The sequence below is a fragment of the Saimiri boliviensis genome, chromosome 2, assembly GCF_048565385.1.
Source record: "Saimiri boliviensis isolate mSaiBol1 chromosome 2, mSaiBol1.pri, whole genome shotgun sequence".
NCBI classification, from domain to species: Eukaryota; Metazoa; Chordata; class Mammalia; order Primates; family Cebidae; genus Saimiri; species Saimiri boliviensis.
The window spans coordinates 84,236,469-84,257,501 of NC_133450.1; the positions used below are offsets into that span (position 1 = coordinate 84,236,469).

The 21,033-nt window shown below is 35.3% G+C and overlaps 1 protein-coding gene across 7 annotated transcripts in view; it reads right to left on the reverse strand.

Annotated features, from left to right (window-relative positions):
- ZNF280D (zinc finger protein 280D) overlaps window positions 1-21,033 on the reverse strand; it is a 106,528-nt gene that overhangs the window by 81,856 nt on the left and 3,639 nt on the right. The window lies entirely within an intron of this gene.

Below are 21,033 nucleotides of genomic sequence, written 5' to 3' on the forward strand. Positions count from 1 at the left end.
AGTCTCACTCTGTCACCCAGGCTGGAGTGCAGTGGTGCAATCTCAGCTCACCACAACCTCTGCCTCCCGGGTTCAAGCAATTCTCCTGCCTCAGCCTCCTAAGTAGTTGGGATTACAGGTATGTTGCCACCATGCCCAGCTAACTTTTGTATTTTTAGTAGACATGGAGTTTCACCATGTTAGTCAGGCTGGTCTCAAACTCCCGAAGTCGTGATCCGACCACCTTGGCCTCCCAAAGGGCTGGGATTACAGGTATGAGCCACTGCCTGGCCAATAAACACTTTTTAATAAAAACTGTTTGAATTGCTTTATTCAAAATGGGAATTATTTTTTTGAATTTCCATGCACATGCAATAGCACAAATTTTACAAAGTAAACAAGGTTTTTAAAAACTGAGTTATAAAGCCAAAAGTGTCAAAAATTAAACAATGGAAATCTAAAACAGTAGAATACACGACTAATTCAACCTTCACATTCCACTTTATCTTTGGTCTGACAAAAGCAAGCTTTCCTACTTTTCTGTTTACAAATTATGTAAACTGAATACAAAGGAAAAAAATTATTACCTTAATTTCAGAAGTTATTGCTATAAATTCACATATTCTGAGTTAATATCACAAGAGACGCTAGTGAATCTTGTGTTTAACTATCCCCTAGTTCTAAAATCGGACTATTAAAAATCTCTTTAACTCAATTTTTGAATAGCTGTAGTTTGTCCCCTAAGCTAGCAACAGTATAATGCTTATTTCAGATAAAATACATGATAATTCTTGCTTCACATTAAGAACTTACCAATACCAAGAACAGAGAATATTTTTAAGATTCACAATTACATATCCTATGGACACATATATAATGTTTTTAAGTGATCATATAAGTATCTACTGGCTTCAGAATTTTGTTGGTAAAGCATGGAATTCTATGAAAGATAAAATCAGCAGCCAGAGAAGTGGTATATCCAGCAAAGACATGTAATGGAAACGTCAAAAGCCTAGCTCAGAGCTGACTCTTTAAGAAAGCCAGAAAGCCAGGCACAGTGGCTCATGCCTGTAATCTCAACACTTTGGAAGGACGAGGCAGGTAGATTACCTGAGGTCAGGAATTTGAAAACAGCCTGGCCAACACAGAGACAAACCCTGCCTCAGCTGGGTGTGGTGACCCACACCTATAATTCCAGCACTTTGGGAAGCCGAGGCAGGCGGATCATCTGAGGTCAGGAGTTCAAAACCAGGCCAACCAACATGGAGAAACTCTGTCTCCTACAGAATCAGCCAGGCATGGTGGCGCATACCTGTAATCCCAGCTACTTGGGAGGCTGAGGCAGGAGAATCACTTAAACCCAGGAGGCGGAGGTTGCAGTGAGCTGAGATCGCACTATTGCACTCCAGCCTGGGCAACAAGAGCAAAACTCCATCTCAGAAAACAAAAAACAAAAATACAAAAAACCTGTCTCTACTAAAAAATACAAAAATTAGCTGGGCATGGTGGCACATGCCTATAGACCCAGCTACTTGGGAAGCTGAGGCAGGAGAATTGCTTAAACCCAGGAGGTGCAGATTGCAGTGAGCTGAGATTGCATGCTGCACTTCATCCTGGGCAAGACAGTGAGAATCTGTCTCTCAAAAAATACAATAAAATAAAATAGCCAGAAAAAAAAATAGAGGACTCTCAACTTCAACTACTAACTCAGCTACAGATTACATGCATGCTTATATTTAATATGCTATTTGTATGGGGGAAAAATGAATTCCAAGTAACTGACTTAAAATAAAATCCATTCATTTATGGACACTGTCCACATAAATAATTATAATTCCTATTTTTTAAATTTTTGGTTACAGATTTTATCTAAAAAACTATCGTAAAACATTTTTTATTTAAAAAAATTAGAAACCAATGGAAATGTGGGTCTAAGTGTTTTAACTATCTGAAATTTTCACTTTCATCCATTGATAGATATCCCTTGATGTAATGTTGCTGTGTTAAATAATACTAATACTGCATATGATCTAGTACAGAGCATATACTATGTACATAGGTGTGCTATATACTAGATATAGTCCTCTTCACTTTCTGATAAAAGAAAAATTAAGCAATTTCACAAACTACAACTGTAGTATCTGCACATTTAAAGAGTACCACACTAGAAACCAGGAGAACCAAGTTAGAGTACCAGCAAGGCCACAACTTCCTGCCAAGTCATTTTCAATTCTAGATCTCAGGCTCATAGTTCAACTGAAAGATTCTGGCTTAACTCAGCTCTAAAACTCTATTGTATATTTTAAACATTTAGTAACCACGAAGACTGAAACATGGTGAAGAAGTTCAAATTCTGACTAAATCATTTATTGCCCATATGACGTTGGACAAGTTAGTTAACCTAGTACCTTGCTTTACTGCTTTTTACATACACATTCACCATTTACATGTAAAATAAAAAGACTTAATGCCATAGGATTACAGAGAAGATTAAATGAGATATATGTAAAACACATCTCAGTGTCTGGCACATAGAAACCACTCAACAATGTTTAACTATTTTTATCTCTGGAATAAATCCCATTTTAAAAAATGCTAGGCCAGGCACGGTGGCTCACACCTATAATTCCAGCACTTTCAGAGGCTGAGGCAGGTGGATCACTTGAGGTCAGGAGTTGTAGAACAGCCTGGCCAACATGGTGAAATCTGGTCTCTATCAAAAATACAAAAATTAGCCAGGCGTGGTGGAACATGCCTGTAATCCAAGCTGCTCAGGAGGTTAAAGCAGAATAATCACTTGAACCCTGGAGGTGGAGGCTGCAGTGAGCTGAGAGTGCACCACAGCACTCCAGCATAGGCAACAGAGGGAGACTCCACTTAAAAAAAAAAAAAAAAAAAAAAAGAACTGATCCCAATTCTATTACACTGGAATTTACGTGCTATCAGCTAAGCATTTAGAAATCATTTTGTTATATGGTCACACATTACTTAACAACAGGGATAAGTTCTGACAAGTGTATCATTAGATGATTTTGTAGTTGTGAAAACATCATAGAGTTTATAGTACTTACACAAACCTAAATGGTATTGCCTACTACATATCCGAACTATATGGTATAGCCTATTGATCATAGGCTATAAACCTGTATAGCATGTTACTGTACTGAATATTGTAGGCGATTATAACACAAATCACTAGGTAATAGGAATTTTCAGTCCATTATAATCTTACAGGACCACCATTATATAATGCAGTCTATCACTGACCTAAACATCATTATGTGGTACGTGACCACGTAAGATCTTCATTACTGTAAAAGTTCTCTTGATGAAATTTTAGCTTTATAAACATACCTTTCAGACTGTGGCTGTCAAATCTATCCTATCACATTTTCATCTTTTTAAAAAAGCATTTCTAAATATAATTAGAAAATACACCAAAAAAACCTATTAACCCTCAAATAAACATAGCAAACTGTTAAATTATATATTACTAATATAATAGAATAAAATAAGTATCCAAAGTACCAACATAGAAAAGGTATCTTTATACATAAGGTATCTTTATACTATTTCTACTTGAAAAAAAAAAAAACATTCAGGCTGGGGACGGTGGCTCATGCCTATAATCCCAGCACTCTGGGAGGACAAGGTAGGAGGATGGCTTGAGCTCAGGAGTTTAAGACCAGCCTGGGCAATATGGCAAAACCCTGTCTCCACAAAAAATTACAAAAAAATTAACCAGGAGTTAAGTTAAGTCTCAGCTACAAGAGGTCGAGGTTGCAGTGAGCTCAGAGTGTGCCACTGCACTCCAGCCTCGGTGACAGAGTAAGACTGACTCCCCCCCCCAAAAAAAAAAAAAAAAAAAAAAAAGAAAACAAAAGAAAAAACACTCATTCTACATGTATCTTAGTATTTCAATTTCAAAAAAAAAAAAAGCCCCTTGAAAAAATAAATAGCTGGTAATCAAAACACAAAAGTGATTATGAGGAACACAGTGAATGGTTAACTTTTTTTTTTCTTTGAGTCAAGAGTCTTGCTTTGTTGCCCAGGCTGGAATGCAGTGGCACAATCTTGGCTCACTGCAATCTCTGCCTCTCAGGTTCAAGCTATTTTCATGCCTCAGCCTCCTGAGTAGCTGGGATTATGGGTATGCACAAGCACGCCCAGCTAATTCTGTATTTTTAGGAGAGATGGGGTTTCACCATGTTGGCCAGGCTGGTCTCGAACTCCTTACCTCAAGTGATCTAAGCACTTTGGGTGTGCTGGCGTTACAGGTGTTAGCCACTGCACTAGGCCAAATGGTTAACTTCTACAACTTCCCTGATCCCATAAATTCAAGATATATATTCAATGAAATAATCTTTTTTTCTCCTCATCATAAAAATGTTGTGATTGGGGATTACATTCCCAACCAAGAAGTTGGCAACACCAAAACAAGATATGATCAGCTTAAAATAACAAGATGCAAAAAAGAAAATCATTTCAAATAGTGAAAATTTACACTCAAAATAAGTATTGCACATAAAAATGAAGCTCAACTAACTCATAAAGTTAGCTTAAGATAACGTTTTATCTATAAAAAACATTAACAATTTACTTACTTAAAATGAGTTTTTCAGTGGAATCATTTAGACGACTCAGGCTCATTGGTATAGCCAAAGTTTGATCTTTCACTTTTCTACTCTCAGAAATTTCCCAAAAAATCAGGCATTTAAGTCATTCTACTTAAATCAGCTTTCATTTATATTCTATTTCATTTTATAAGCAATTATTTAGTCTTTCTGTCATTAATGGTATACTGAAATTGAGGACTATCATTTTAGAATTCTAATCTCAAATGAAAAGAGCTTAAAGGATTCAAAGTGAATTCTTAACTATGAGTAATAATCTAATATTCCAAACCCTGATTTTGTGATTCCTCAAGCACTTCCAAGTATCTCAAGAAAGTATTCAAAAATCAATTTTAATTTAATGTTCATCACCTTAAAATCGTATGAAATCTTTTGAGGAAAAAGAACAATTTTTAAAAGTCCTGTTGTACATCCCCTTACTATCCATCACCCGTTGATTCCATTATGGAAAAATGAAAGTTACTGTAACAGGATTAGAAAAGCAGTGAATAAAGATATCTACTTTGGCAACATAAGACCAATCAGTCTGACAGAAAATGCAAAGCATAAGCAATAAACAATAATATAATTAAAGGAGAGACCCATGATTAATGTTTTATTTAATAAAATTTACGTATTTAGCCATAAAATTTTAAAGAGAAATTATTACAATTTTTATTTACAGTCTTTAAGCGGATGAAATTTCAAATCAATACTTCCTTTTGTGCCTCAAGTATTTCTTTTTTTTTTTTTTTGAGACAGAGTTTCGCTCTTGTTACCCAGGCTGGAGTGCAATGGCGCGATCTCGGCTCACCGCAACCTCCGCCTCCTGGGTTCAGGCAATTCTCCTGCCTCAGCCTCCTGAGTAGTTGGGATTACAGGCACGCGCCACCATGCCCAGCTAATTTTTTCGATTTTTAGTAGAGACGGGGTTTCACCGTGTTGACCAGGATGGTCTCGATCTCTCGACCTCGTGATCCACCCGCCTCGGCCTCCCAAAGTGCTGGGATTACAGGCTTGAGCCACCGCGCCCAGCTGCATGCCTCAAGTATTTCTTACAAATGTTTTAGTGTTAGAAAACCAAGTATCTTTTTCAGAATCAGTCCAGTTGCTATTGTTAAAAACTAGTCTTATTCTTGAAAAAGGCACATTCCAACCGCACAAACTTCATTATTAAAAACATCTGATCAGCAGCAGCTAAAACACTGCAGATAAAATACTGGATGATTATGGAATCTTAAGAGACTTTAGAAGATGAATCTCACCCAATTTCTGAAAGATTTTAATTTTTAAGAATATTGCCTCCTGAAAATAAGCACTCTAAAGAAGAAAAGATCTTTAAAAAGAAACTATATAGATACATCATAGTTTTTATTTTTAAAATAAACCAAAAATATCAAATGTCATTTTTAAAAGATTATATATTTGAGAATCTTAACAGTGAACACACAAAGAGAAAGGAAAAGGTTGAAATTCAGCCTTGAAAGAAGCAGCCTTCAAAGGCGACCAGACTAGAATAGGGAAAATCCAGGTCTTGGAAGAGGCTGCTTAACTCTTTCCAAGAATAAGGATAAAGCAATGAGGCCAGCTTTCCCTCCCCATCTCCTAACCTACACATAAAAATTTCGTTCTCTGAAGGTAACTTACCAAAGAATTAGCACTTTAATTCTCTGAAATTAAGGTAAAACCAGAAGGATTCCTTAAAGCCAAAACAATTCTCCAAGTCAGTGCGCTCGATCAAGACTTTGTAAGGACAATAAAAATACTTAATACTCAGGATTAAGAATTTGAAAAATAATATGCTTAATTGTTTTCTAGATGAAAGGTACAAATCTCAACACTTTTTCATAGGATATGAAAAGAACCCTATCTCAAAAAGTTACCTATTAGGGGGATTATAATAAGTACATAAATATCTCATAAAAGAGGATATGGTTGCTATAATAAAAAAATAAAAATGGTGCAGCAGAGGTTCTTGATAAGGTGTTGGGGGTACCATAGAAATAAAAAAAATTAGCAAAATTTTGTGAATACTCAGTTTCTGAAAAGATAAGACTGTGCATCAAATCCTCATGATAGTCTATGAACCAAAAAGCTAAGAGTTTCTAGGTTAGGATTATTTAAAAAAAGCAATCAGACTAGCCAGGGATTAAGAAATACCCTACCATGGAAGAAACATATGCATTAATCCTTCAAATAAAAGTAAGAATCCTATTCCCTCTCCTGACTACTCTCAATCCTACTCACTAGAATTTGGTGTGTGTGATGCAACAGATAACAGTAATTGAAGATACAGATAGAGTTATGGTTAAGGGATAAGAAGGGTATTTCAATGCCTTGAATGACTTAACTAAGGGCAATATTTATAGCAATGATGTGAATAAAGGCTATACTATGTGCAGATTAAATTTATACATGAGTAGAGTATATAACACATGTAAACTATGAGAATGAGGCTTTACACAGTCTGTCCCTGGATCTAAAAATAAATGAAGGAATAAATTAATTAAATAAATAAATGGAATGAGGCTTTAAAAGACCTTAAGAGAATGAATGGTAATAAGAGTTTTGTATTTGCCCAAAAAACATTAACGAAAATATAAACTGAAGATGTACTGCTGAAGATGTACCAGAAGATTTATATGTCAGAAAGTCATTTATTCCAAAGTATACAGTTGACCCTCCCTATCCGTGGTTCCACGTCTGCAGATTCAACCAACCATGCACTGAATTATTCAGAAACAAAACCAATAAACAGAATAAAAAATGCAAATTAAAAAATATGTAACAACTATTTACATAGCATTTACTTTGTATTAGGTATCATAAGTAATCTAGAGATGATTTACAGTATACGAGAGCATAGGTATAGCTTGTATCTAAGTGCCACATCATTTTATATAAGGGACTTGAGCATCCTCAGATTCTGGTATCCACTGGGGTCCTGGAACCAATTCCTTACGGATATTAAGGGACAGCTGTACTGATTGAACATGTATGTGTCAGACAGGAATACAATAATGAACAAAAATAATACACAGTTACTGTACTCATGAAACTTATAGTCTAGAGACAGAGACACTCATACAAAGAGATGTAAAATGACAATGGTAAGTGCTATGAAGGTTATGAACCTGAAATTATAGTCAGCATAATCAAAACTTGCTTTGCTAAAAAAAAGTGATGATTAAGATGTTATTTGAAGAAAGGGTCGGAGTTAACTAGGCAAACAGGAGAAGGAAGGGAAGATTCCATGAAGAAGGAACTGAATGTGCAAAAGACCTATGGTAGGAGAGAGGACAGTAAATACGAAAAACTGCAAAGAAACCATTGTGACTGGGAAAAAAAAAAAAAAGCAAGGAGTTACATGGGAGGAGAGAAGGCAACAGAGAAAGAAGTAAACAATGAAGCACCTATGGACTGTGTTAAGAAATTTCGGCCTTATCCTAAGACAAATGAAAAGCCACTGAGGAATTTTAAGTAGGAACTGACATCAGATTTGTGACACACTATCAAAATAAAAGAATTTGAGTCTTAAATCAGAGAGAAAGCCATTTTACTCTATTCCATATCAACACCCCCACTTGAAATACTACATACTGGTCATGATTCTTTCAACTCTAAGTATCAAAAACCCAACTAAAACTGGCTTATGCAAAAGGGTATTTATTGGCTCATTTGTAGAAATAACTACAGGCAAAATTCAAACAGTATCATATGAATCCAGTTTTTCTCTCTCTATTCCTGGGCTTTACTTCCTCTGTACTGATTCTATCCTCATAAAGGGTATTCATTGAGAATGACTATAACAGCTCCAGTCTAACAGTCTTCAATATTGAAGTTCAGGACAATGACAAGAGGCCCACCTCTGATTGGAGTTGGTCTGCTTGGCTAAAATCACATGCCCTTCCCTAAGCCAATCACTAAGGGAATAAGGTATTGTCATAGGTTTGGGCTTACATCACATGCTTTCCCTGGTACCAGAGGGAGAATCTTAATCAAAAAGCACAAGATAAAGATTGGAGAAAAGGATGGTTTTCCAAAGGAAAATCAAGTAAGGGTAAATAGATGCTGGGAGAAAAAAATAACTAATGTCCACTACAAGGAATTCAGAACTAGAGCTTTGTCTAAGTCAAGTTGAAAGGACTGAAGTTATTTAACGTAAGAAACATGAGACTATATAGGGTGGTAGAAGGAAAAGCTGTTTACAGAAATTTTAAAATTTGTCATGAGAAAGAAGGAAAGAAGATGACTTAATCTTTGTGTGGCTCAAGTAATAATAACAACAGTAGCAACAGTTACTTGATTTGAGCAAACTGGAGTATTCATTGCTAGTATTGAGCTTTAATATTACTTCATTCCTTAAATTCTACTATGTTATCATTATTAATTATACATTATAATGATAAATATCTAATTATAAAATAATTATATATCACTATTATTAACATTAAATAACATTAATTAAATGCATATATTATTTCATCTAATGCTCAAAAAATCCTATGAGGTAGACATTATCATTAACCCGTTTACACCTGTGAAAATTCTGTTACACAGGGTTCGTGACTTGCCCAAAGTAACAAAACTTATTAGTGGAGCAAGGATTCAAACCCAGGCACTTCTAAGGCTGAATATTTCAGACACAACACTATCTGCCTCTACCAGGAATATTGGAATATTTGGAATCCCAAATTACAGGGAGGCAGATTTCATCTCAATACAAGAACAAAACAATCAGCAGTTAAAACATCAAAAAATAAGATGAAGTCTAGGTGAGAAAGATCACCAAAGAAAAATATGAAAAATTTAAGCATTATGTGATTGAAAATGTTCACTTTCAAAATCCCTTCAAGAATCCTTCCAACCCTAACACTGTAAATATTTCCATCTAGTGGAGCTGTGTAAGTTTCTGCCTAGACTGAAAGATAAGGAAGATTTTTAATTATTTAAGTTTAAAAAATTATTCTAATTAGAAATGTTGAATTATGAAACTTCATCTTTGAATTGTAATAAAAATATTTGGTAATCAACTTGCTATATCCAAATATTTTCTAGGACCTTTCAAGTACAATACAATGAATGAAGCAGTTGGGTTGAAGCTCAACACTAAGGATAAAAGTCTTGAGTTTATTCAAAACAAGTAAATTCTTAAAAAAAAAAAGGCAACAATCTTAAATATAAATTTCATTTTAATAAATATGTCTGAAGGTTTAAATCAAAATTCCCAATGAAATCAACTGCTTCACAGACACCGATTTGGATCAACCATCTCAAATATTATAGTATCATGAGAATTTTAACATTTTTGTAAATGAAAAATTCTTTTAATGTAATATTAATACATAGAAAGGCTATGCCTCAACAGACTACTTAAATCTACAAATGAATTTAAATCAGTAAAGCTATTAAAAGCTTTAATATGAAAGAAATCTTTCTTTTTCATATAGGGTATAGGGAATCTTCCTCTTCATCACTTCTTCATACAAATAAAACCTCCGTCAAACCTGATCTGGGTTGCAAACCATTTGCTCTAGTTACTTTACTGCTACCTACTTTGTCAGTCAAAATTGAGCCTAGCAAAGCAGGGCAGGGCAGCTACAGCATTATCTACTCCATGGTACTTTGCTAAAATCAAGTATCCACCTGAAGATCCCAAAAACCCTCCCAATGGCCAAATCAAATTACCTTTTCCTCATTCGTGTTCTGTGTTTTCCTTGTTTATCTTGCAGCTATTTTAACCCCAATTCTTGAAATATCTTGCTCAGGAATTTTCTATACACCAATAGTCCTGTGTACTCACCTACCCCTTTTTAACTCTTTACAGATTTTCTGGATCACTTCCTCCTTAAATAATATAAAAACAGGTTTTCCGCAAAGTTCACACCTCAGTCCTACATAAACTAAATTCCATAATCTCATCTATCAATTCTCAATAGCAGCCTATAAGATCACAAAATATTCACCTCTGCTATAGTTTGAATGTTTGCCTCCCAAACCTTATGTTGAAATTTGATCCCCAAAGTTGGAGGTAAGACATAATGAGAGGTGTTTGTGTGGAAGAGACAAAGCCCTCATGAACAGCAAGGTGATGTCCTCATGGTAATGAGTGAGTTCGAACATTAGCTCCCACAAGAGCTGACTGTTGGAAAAAAAAAAAAAAAAAAAAAAAAAACTGGCACCTTCTTCCTCTCTTTCTCTCATTTCCTCTCTCTCAGCTTGTAACTACTACCCACACAGACTCTCCTCTGTCTTTTGCCACAAGTGGATGCAGCCTGAGGCCCTCACCAGAAACCAAGCAGATGCTGGTACCATGTTACTTGTACAGCTTGCAGAACCATGAGCCAAATAAACCTCTTCTTTAGAAAATGCCCAACATCAGTTATTTATTTATTTATTTATAAGAAAACAAATGGAGAAAGACCGCTTGACATCTCACATAAGTCCTAGCCCTTCCTCTTTTACTACTGAAAACTGGTATCTAGATACTTAAATGCACCTCAAATTCAGTACATGCATACCTTGAAGATACTGAGGACTTTGTTCCAGACCACCACAATAAAGTGAATATTGCAGTAAAGCAAGTCACACACATTTCTTGGTTTCTCAATGAATATAAAAGTTAGGTTTACAATATAATGTAGTCTAAATATATAATAGCATTGTCTCTAAAAAACAACATATATACCTTAATAAAAGGTATATATTGCTAAAAAATGATAAAGATCATTTGAGCCTTCAGTGACTCAAAATCTTTTTGCTGTCGGAGTGTCCTGCCTCCATGCTGATGGCTGCTGACTAATCAGGGTGGCAGTTGCTGAAGGATGGGGTGGCTGTGGCAATTTCTTAAGACAATGAAGCTTGCCATATCCACTGACTTTTCCTTTTACAAAAGGTTTCTCAGTAGCGTGCAATGTTGTTTGATAGCATTTAACCCACAGTAGAAATTCTTCCCAAATTGTAGTCAATCCTCTCATAGCCTGCTGCTGCTTTATCAACTAAATTGATGTAATACTCTAAATCCTTTGTTGTCATTTCAACAGTGTTCACAGCATCTTCACCAGGAGTAGTTTCCATCTCAAAAAAGCTACTTTACTCATCCATAAGAAGCAACTCCTCATTCATTCAAGTTTTATAATGAGATTGCAGTACTTAGTCACATCTTCAGGTTCTACTTCTAAATCCGTCTCTCTTGCTACTTCTACCACATTTGTAGTTACTTCCTCTGCTGAAGCCCTGAAACTCTCAAAGTCATCCATGAGAGCTGAAATCAACTTCTTCCAAACTGTTAATGTTGATATTTTGACTTCCTCCATGATCACAAATGATCTTAATGTGATCTAGAATGGTGACTCCTTTCCAGAAGGTTTTTTATTTACTTTACCCAGTTCCATCAGAGGAAACACAATCTACAGCAGTTATACCCTTACAAAATGTATATCTTAAATAATAAGACTTGACTTGAAAGTTGAACTGACTCCTTGACCCATGGGCAGCAGAATGGATGTTGTGTTAGCAAACATGAAAACAACATTAATCTTCTAGTATACTTCTATCAGAGCTCTTGGGTAACTAGATGCACTGTCAATGAGCAGTAATAATTTGAAAGGAAAATTTTTTTTCTGAGCAGTATGTTTCAATAATAGGCTTAAAATATTCTATAATCCATGCTGTAAACCAGTTTTATATCGGGTTCAGTAATCCAGATGTGCCGTTACCCAGGATTTGTGGTTCCATTCATAAAGCATAGGCAGAGTAGATTTAGCATAATTTTTTTTTTTTTGAGAGTCTCGCTCCATTGCCCAATCTGGAGTACAATGGCACGATCTCAGCTCACTGTAACCTCTGCCTCCAAGGTTCAAGCGATTCTTGTGCCTCAGCCTCCCGAACAGCTGGGATTATAGGCATGTACCACCATGCCTGGCTAATTTTTGTAATTTTAGTAGAGACAGGGTTTCACTATGTTAGCTAGGCTGGTCTCGAACTCCTGGCTCCTGGCATCAAATGATCTGTCTACCTCCACCTCCCAAAGTGTTGATTACAGATGTCAGCCAACAAGCATGGCAGATTTAGCATAATTCTTAAGAGCCTGAGAATTTCCACAATGGTAAATGAGCATTTGTTTCAACTTAAACTGTCATCAGCTTCATTAGCCCTTAACTAGAGAGTAAGCTTGTCCTTCAAAATTTGGAAGCCAGGCATCGACTTCTCCTTTTTAGCTAGGAAAGTCCTAGATGGCATCTTCTTCCGATAAACAGGCTATTTCATCTATGCTGAAAATCTGTTGTTTAGTGTAACCTTGATAACTTGCTGCAGCTTCTATATCAGCATCTGCTGCTTCATCTTATACTTTCATGTTACGGAGACAGTGGTCTTTCCTTAAACTTCATGAACCAACCTCTGCTATCTTCAAGCTTTACTTCTGCAGCATCTTACTCTCACAGCCTTCATAGAACTGAAGACAGCAGGGTCTTGACCTGGAGTCTTTGGCTTATGGGAATGCTGTTAGGGGTTTAATCTTCTATCCAGATCATTACAACTTCCTCCATCTTGGCAATAATGCTGTTCCACTTTCCTATTATTCACGTGCTCAGTGAAGTAGCATTTTTAACTTTCTTCAAGAATGTTTCCTTTGCAATCGCAACCTGACTGTTTGGGACAAGAAGCTGAGCATTTGGCCTCTCTCTGCTTTTAACGTTCCTTCCTCACTAAGCTTAATCATTTCTAGGTTGTTTTTTTGTTTTTGTTTTTGTTTTTGAGACAGTCTTGCTCTGTCACCAGGTGCCAGGCTGGAGTGCAGTGGCACAATCTTGACTCACTGTGACCTCCACCCCCCAGCTTCAAGCAATTCTCCTGCCTCAGCCTCCTGAGTAGCTGGAACTACAAGAGCACGCCACCACTCCCAGCTAATTTTTGTGTATTTTTTAGTAGAGATGCGGTTTCACCATGTTGGCCAGGACAGTCTCGATCTCTTGACCTCATGATCAGCCTCAGCCTCCCAAAGTGCTGGGATTACAGGAGTGAGCATTTCTAGTTTTTTTAATTTAAAGTGAGAGATCTGCAAATCTTCATTATACTTGAACACTTACAGGCCATTATAAAGTTGTTAATTGGCCTAATTTCAATAATGCCATGTGTCAGGGAGCAAGGAAGCCCATGGAGAGGGAAACTAGGGAGGAGCTGGCTAGCGGAGCAGTAAAAACACATACACTATTATATAAGTTTATCATCTTATATGAGTGCAGACTGTGGTGCCACAAAACAATTACAATAGTAAGATTAAAGATCACTGATCAGAAATCATCACAACAAATAAAATAAGTTAAAGTCTGAAATACTGCAAAAGTTACAAAAATGTGAAAATGCATGAAGTGCTCACACTGCTGGAAAAATGGCTCTGATAGACTTACTTGACACAAAGTTGCCACAAACCTTCAACTTGTAAAAAATGCAGCATCAGCAAACCACAATAAAAACCATAAAACAAGGTATGCCTGTATTTCCAAAACTGAACATATCTTTCCCTGAAAAATTATTTCTACAGCATTATTCATAATAGCCAAAAAAAGTAAAAACAACCCAAATGTTCACAACTAATAAATGAATAAAGTGTGGCACATAAATACAATGTTGCATTATGTAGCAATTTTTAGAAATGAAATACTGATACATGCTAAAACATGAAACCTTGAAAACATTATGTAAGCAAAAGAAGTCAGTCACACATTGTTTGATTCCACTTATATCAAATATCTAGAATGCGAGAATCTATAGACGGAAAGCAGATTCGTGCTACCAGTTGTGGGAAGGGGACATTGAGAAGAGACTGTTTAATAAGTAACAGGTTTTCTTTAGAGGATCTGAAAATATTATGGAATTAGACAGTGTTGACAGTTGTGCAACACTATGAATGTACTAAATGCCACTGAATTGTACATTTTTAAATGGTGAAATTATACAAATCATACTTTAAACTATAAAAGTTAGATTTATCTTTGTATTTCCTTTTTTCTACTAATGAAACTGCCATCCTTCTGATCTTGAATCCCTGGAGGTATTTTTCAATGTCTCCCTCTTTAATTATATATATATCTAATCAATTCCCCCTCCTATAGACTTCTTTCAAAATACTGCCTACAACCATCCTTGCCTCTTCATACACTCAATACTTGGCCAGGCCCATAGAACCTCATACCTAAAGTAAAACAGATTTACTTTGTAAGATTCACTTTATATAGTTCCTCCCCGGCTTATGTTGGGTAATGTCCTGATAAATCCAACATAAGTTGAAAATGTCGTAAGTTGAAAATGCATTCAATACACCTAACCTACTGAACATGACAGCTTAGTCTAACTTACCTTAAACATGCTCAGAACTCTTACATTAGCCTGCGGTTGGGCAAAAATCATCTGACAACACAGAACACTTTATGGTATCAGTTGTTTACCCTCCTGGTCATGTGGCTGACTGGTAGCTGCAGCTTGCTGTTGCTACCTAGCATTATGATACAGTATCATTCTGCATATCACTATCCCAAAAAAAGATCAAAATTCAAAACTTGAAGTACAGTTTCTACTAAATGTATATTGCTGTCACACCATCGTAAAGTCAAAAATACTTTATTTTGAACCATCTTAAATTGGGGACTGTCTGTACTTGGTCTCTCAGTATCCAGATCTCTTTGCTTTCATCCATTCAATAAAGTGGCCCCAAATTAACAATTTCCTAAAATAATGCCTTCATTCTGTCATTTACCAATTCCAAATTCTTTAATAACCTTCCATCAACCTATGCAGAGCTGGGTTAGGTTATCCTACTGCTAAAAGCTTCCAGGGTGCAGTGAGTTGGTGAATAGGTTAAATGCTCTAGGAGCCAGCACTTATATCAGTGGTTGTCACGACCAGCCTGTAAGGCTAGGCTGCACTGTCTAGTCCAAATAGAAAATAACATGTAATTCTGAGATAAAAAGGCTGAGGGTGAAGTGAGGAAAGACCAAGGCATCATATCTTATAAAACGAATACACAGTATCTGGTACCCAGTAAGTATTCCAATCAATAAAATGAACTTGATTTCCTCATCTGTAAAGGATGAATAATGATTAATACCACCTTTTGCAAAGAATTATTTGGTTTGATGATGGAATATGGTAACTGTGAATACTTTATATTAATCTCTAAAACAATCTCTAAAAGAAATGAAAGAATAGAAAGACATCTCTTGTGTATAACTTCTCAAATGAACAGACACTACAACGTAGTGACGTCAAAGTAATGCCGATTTTCTTATTTACCTTTTTCTATTCAATAAAGTTGTCAGATCTATTTATTTTTTTCTCATGGAATGTAAGAAAGCTATTTCCACATTGTATTTTGGTTATGAGGGCCTTTCTAGCAGCCGTCAGCAACTCTATATAGTTGAGAGTCAGATAATCCTAAACCTTGAATAGGAAAAGCAGGGCCAGTAAGAAAGCAAAGGAAGAGATACAATAGAGATTAGGATTACACCTTTAACACCCAGACCTCTCCCAAGCCCCTCTAGGCTTAGCTTCTTAGACTTGCCAAAGGTAACCTACAAAGTAAGGAATGCACAGCGGGGAAGTCTAGAAGCAAGGGGCAAATTAGTTCATAGACTAATCATCTTTGCTTTGGTTACTAGCCCTAGTCAAAATGCCAATCAACTGAAAGGCATTCAGTTATAATGTTTAAAAAAATCCCAAACCTGATGAAAACAAGATGTGTGGTTGACTAACCTTTAAGGATGGAATCTTTGCCTGGGAGTCCACAAACCCAAACCTGAGAATTTTTTTAAATATGTATTCATTTACTTAAAAGTGATAATAATGAAACCATCACATATGAATATATTTTTACAAAAAAATGGGTAGTTTTCAAAACACAAAATTTAGAGAAGAGTGGTATTGTTTTACATTTTTGCATATCTCATTAATATGTCTTTAATAAAGACAGTTGGATTCTCTTCTGACCTTCTGCATTCAACCTATTGCACTACACTACTCTGTTGAAGAAAATCCAGCTTCACAAGAAAAATGTGGTAATGGAAGAATCCTTGAAAGTGTCTCAAGCCCAAGACCACATTTAGAGAACTACTGTACTAAATAAACACAAGTCAAAGCCTTTCTTTTTTTAAAGAAAGTTAAATTACCATACTGGCTGGTCAAAATTTATACCAATCCAAAAAGTAAAGCAATAATTTTAACTGTTGGGGAATATTCAGGTGATTAAAAAAAAAAGAAATACTAAGAAAAATATTTACTGAATATTAATTATCTGTAAGGAATTGTGTTTACAAACACAAAGAAGCAAAATATACATCATCCCAAATATTACTTTGTGTTCATCCTGTTACACAAAACCAGAAAAACAGGAATGTTTGCAATGAATAAAATAACTGAAATAAAATACGCTTTGAGTATAATCCATTTAACCAAAAATCCTAAATACAACACCTGATGTGCCAGGGTTCCAGTTAATAATTTTTTACTATGAAAGGTCTCTGAAGGTAAAGCTCGGAAGAAAGGTTAAAAACAAAAAACAAAAAACTGATAACAACGAAAAACTTTAGAACAGACCACTTCAAGGAACAACTTTCTAGATATTGCCTGTATTCATTAGAAATTTATTAAAGTATGATAGGCTAAAAAACCTATTATGGAAGTAGAAGGGGCAGGTAGGTTTAACGTGTGTATTGGAGAGAGGTGGAACTCTTAACTGTCCAAAGTAATCATTAAACTTCAGTATACTATCAGAGTCCAAAGGAAACTATTTTAGTTTTTTACTTTCTTTCTTGAACAGTTCTGTTTAGAAAAACTGACATCTTATTATTCACATTGTTTCCTAGAAATCTTTAAACAAAAAAGGAAAAGTTTATCAACACTTTTAAATATATTAAAACTCGTTATATCTTATAATTATTACGTGGGTCTATAACAGAATCCTTTTATCATTCTAAAATACATTATAGGATGTTAGTGACTTTATTTTTCCTACATCTTGAAATACTATGCTAACCCATCATCATAGGTATTATTTAAACATTGTTCATCAATTAATACCAACTATGCTAAGAAAAATAAGAAAATGGGAGAATTTAACTGCCTAAAAGAATGATACAACCGTGAAATAAATCATAGCTAATATATTAGCCTTAATTTTTCTCACTTATTTTCCAGTTTTATTACATATATAATACATATATAATTATATATAATTTTTTTCAGTATATATTATATGCAAAAATATTGCATCAACTTTCAAAGATGTATGGTAAACTGAAGACATTTTTGTAGTCTATGTCAGGGAGGGAAAACAATTCATCTACCATCTTTGGTTCAGTACCTCATGGCCTGCGAATTAAACTATGAAAAGACAGATTCACAAGAGAAGTAGCATACAGTTTTTATTAATATTTACATGCAATTTTATTAATATTTATAGGAGTTCACAGAAGAAAAGTGAAACTCAAAGAATTGGTTAGACTTAGGGGCTTTTACACTGTTTTAACCCCCACCAAAAAGGGAATTTGGGATTTGAGAGAAAATAAACCATGGTTATGTGAGTAGGAAATAGATGCAGGAACTAATTTAAGATAAGGGTTATTTTGGCAAAATTTGTTTATACAAACTCATCTCTGCCTTGACTCTCCATCTCAAGGGAAAACAGTTGCTCTTTCCTCCCTGTTATAAAAAGGAAATTAATGCTCTGCTACTAGGCCAACAAGAGGAGAGCACTGAACTCTTTCCCAGATCTACTGATTCTCAATTGCCTTCAACTCAAAATAATCCTTTTGCTAAAGTGGCATATTCTGATTCCCTTCATCCGCTTAATTAGTTTTCACCGAATACAGTTAAGAACTCAGACTTTATTTTCTGCCCAAAATGGAAGAGAAGAAAATTAACAGAGGAAGGTATTTCACAACTATTAGATGAACCAGAAGACTAACATAAAGATAGCAGCACTTTAGACTCTAATGATGGTAGTAATAATGACATTGTAAGAGAAATCTCAGACTGAGTTCTCAGATGAATTCTCTTAAACTTAACAATCAAAGAGAGAACAACATATTTTTCTTTTCTTTTCTTTTCTTTTTTTTTAGAGATGCAGTCTCTCCATGTTGGTCAGACTGATCTCTAACTCCCGACCTCAGGTGATCTGCTCACCCCGGCCTCCCAATGTGCCGGGATTACAGGCATGAACCACCGCGCTCAGCCAGAGAACATATTTCTAAAGACAAATAGGAAATATGGCATCCTCATTCAACAGGAAGAACTTCATCACACAATATTTTTGCATTAAGAGTATGAACCATGCTATTCTGCTAAAAGAACACATGACAATCTTCTTTCATCCCTTACAAGTGTTTGCTAAAATTTTACTTGATATAATTCATTTTTTTTTAAGAGACAGGGTCTCACTCTGTCACCCAGGCTGGAGGTGCAGTGGCACAACTGCAGCTCACTGCAACCCCTACCTTTCAGGTTCAAGTGATCCTTCCAACTCAGCTTCCCAAGTATCTGGAACCACAGGCACACGCCACTACACCCAGCTAATTTTTCATTTTTTGTAGAGACAAGGTCTCCATATGTTGCCAATGTTGGTTCCAAACTCTTAGGCTCAAGCAATCCAGCCTTGGCCTCCCAAAGTGCTGGGGTTATAGGCATAAGCCACCACTCCCAGCCTTGATATAATTCTTAAGTATAAAAGTATTAAACACAGGTGTATGCCAAGATGACTGGAAGGAAACAGAAAATGTAGACTTTAAAAAAATTCACTGGATGTATCACTGTAATTAATTGTTTATAAATCTGAAATTGAAAATATCTTGCAATTGTGGAGCAAAGAAGATAGTCACCCTGTCTTCAACAAAATTTTCAAACATTCTTCCAGTATTGCACTTTGATGTACATACAAAATGATAACCCAGATAAAAGATTACCAGAAGGAATGACAAGCTAGAATCTATTAGGGAAGCATTTGAAATTTAGAATATGTATTTATAAGACAAATATTTTCAGGGTCATGTATGAAAGTTGCTAAGCACAGACAGTCCCCATCTTAAGATGGTTCAACTTACAACAACGTTTCAACTTTATAATGATGTGAAAAGTGTATTCAGTACTTCATGTACCCATACAAGCATTGTTTTTCACTTTTACTACAGTACTCAATAAATTACATGAGATATTTAACACTTTATCATTTAAAAATCAGCTTTGAGTTAGATGATGTTGCCTAACTGTAGACTAATGTAAATGTTCTGTGCATATTTGAGGTAGGCTAAGCCAAGGTATGATATTCAGTAGGTTAGGTGTATTAAATGCATTTTCAACTCATGATACTTTCAACTAATGATGGGTTTATCAAGGATGCAACTCTAACGTAATTCAAGGAGCATCTGTAGTTAATTCCATTCAGGTAATGTTGCCCATTTCAAGTAGAAATGCCTTCAAAAGACGAAATATAGGAAATAAAAATCTGAGCAACAGGTGACAATGAAATATGGTAAGTTTGGACAATGCAGATCTACACAGAGATTTGGAAAGCGGATGAGAGTAGAATCAAGATTGATATATAAGAAATGGCAGAAAAATTTCAAAATTCTGTCATATAACTTGTGACAATTTTTTTACAAATTTAGAATTGGCTGACTACTATACAGCATCAAACGCTCCTTAGTTGGCACTCTTAGGAAGAACATCGAACTTCAGTGAATTTTCACAAATGGCAAAGCAAAAGAAGTCAAGAGCACAAAATCTGGATTTTGAATATACCTCATGATTCTTATTGTCCTAAGGAAAACTATACTTACTTAACTTCTCAGCTCAATGTATTCTCAATCATCAATGAATTTAAAAATCCTTGCATAAATTAACCTGAAGTGATCTGTATTACAAGTAGACTATAGGAGGGATAGTTACATTCAAAAAGTGGGTCAGAAATGATACTTGGAAGAGAATGACTTGAAAATGGCTTATCACTGATATTAGTTCAAGAGTATCCTTTTCATTTTTTGGGAAAAGCTTCAATTATAAAACTTCGGTTACCAAGAAGACATTCCTCATGCAACTAGGAAAATAACTTGCAGAAACTAGGAGTGAATTTTGTCTTACCCTCTAACCATGATGATTTTGCACAGATATGAAAATAGGAAGATGTTCTTTGTATAGATACAAAAACTCAAAAAGAAAAAAATGTGTATTATACTAAGAATGTTTACCTAAGGCGTTCAAAAGTGAAGCATATTTGTTATAGGGGTGCTATGTAATTAAACCCATCAAATAGATTTTTTGTTTTTTATTTTTCTACATATATACGTAAGTCTGCTATACCTAAATTCTTATTAGAAGCTCCAATAAAGTTGTCTTATGTTCTGCTTTATTTTTACTCCTATAAATTATACATAACTTAAAATGCAAAAAATAA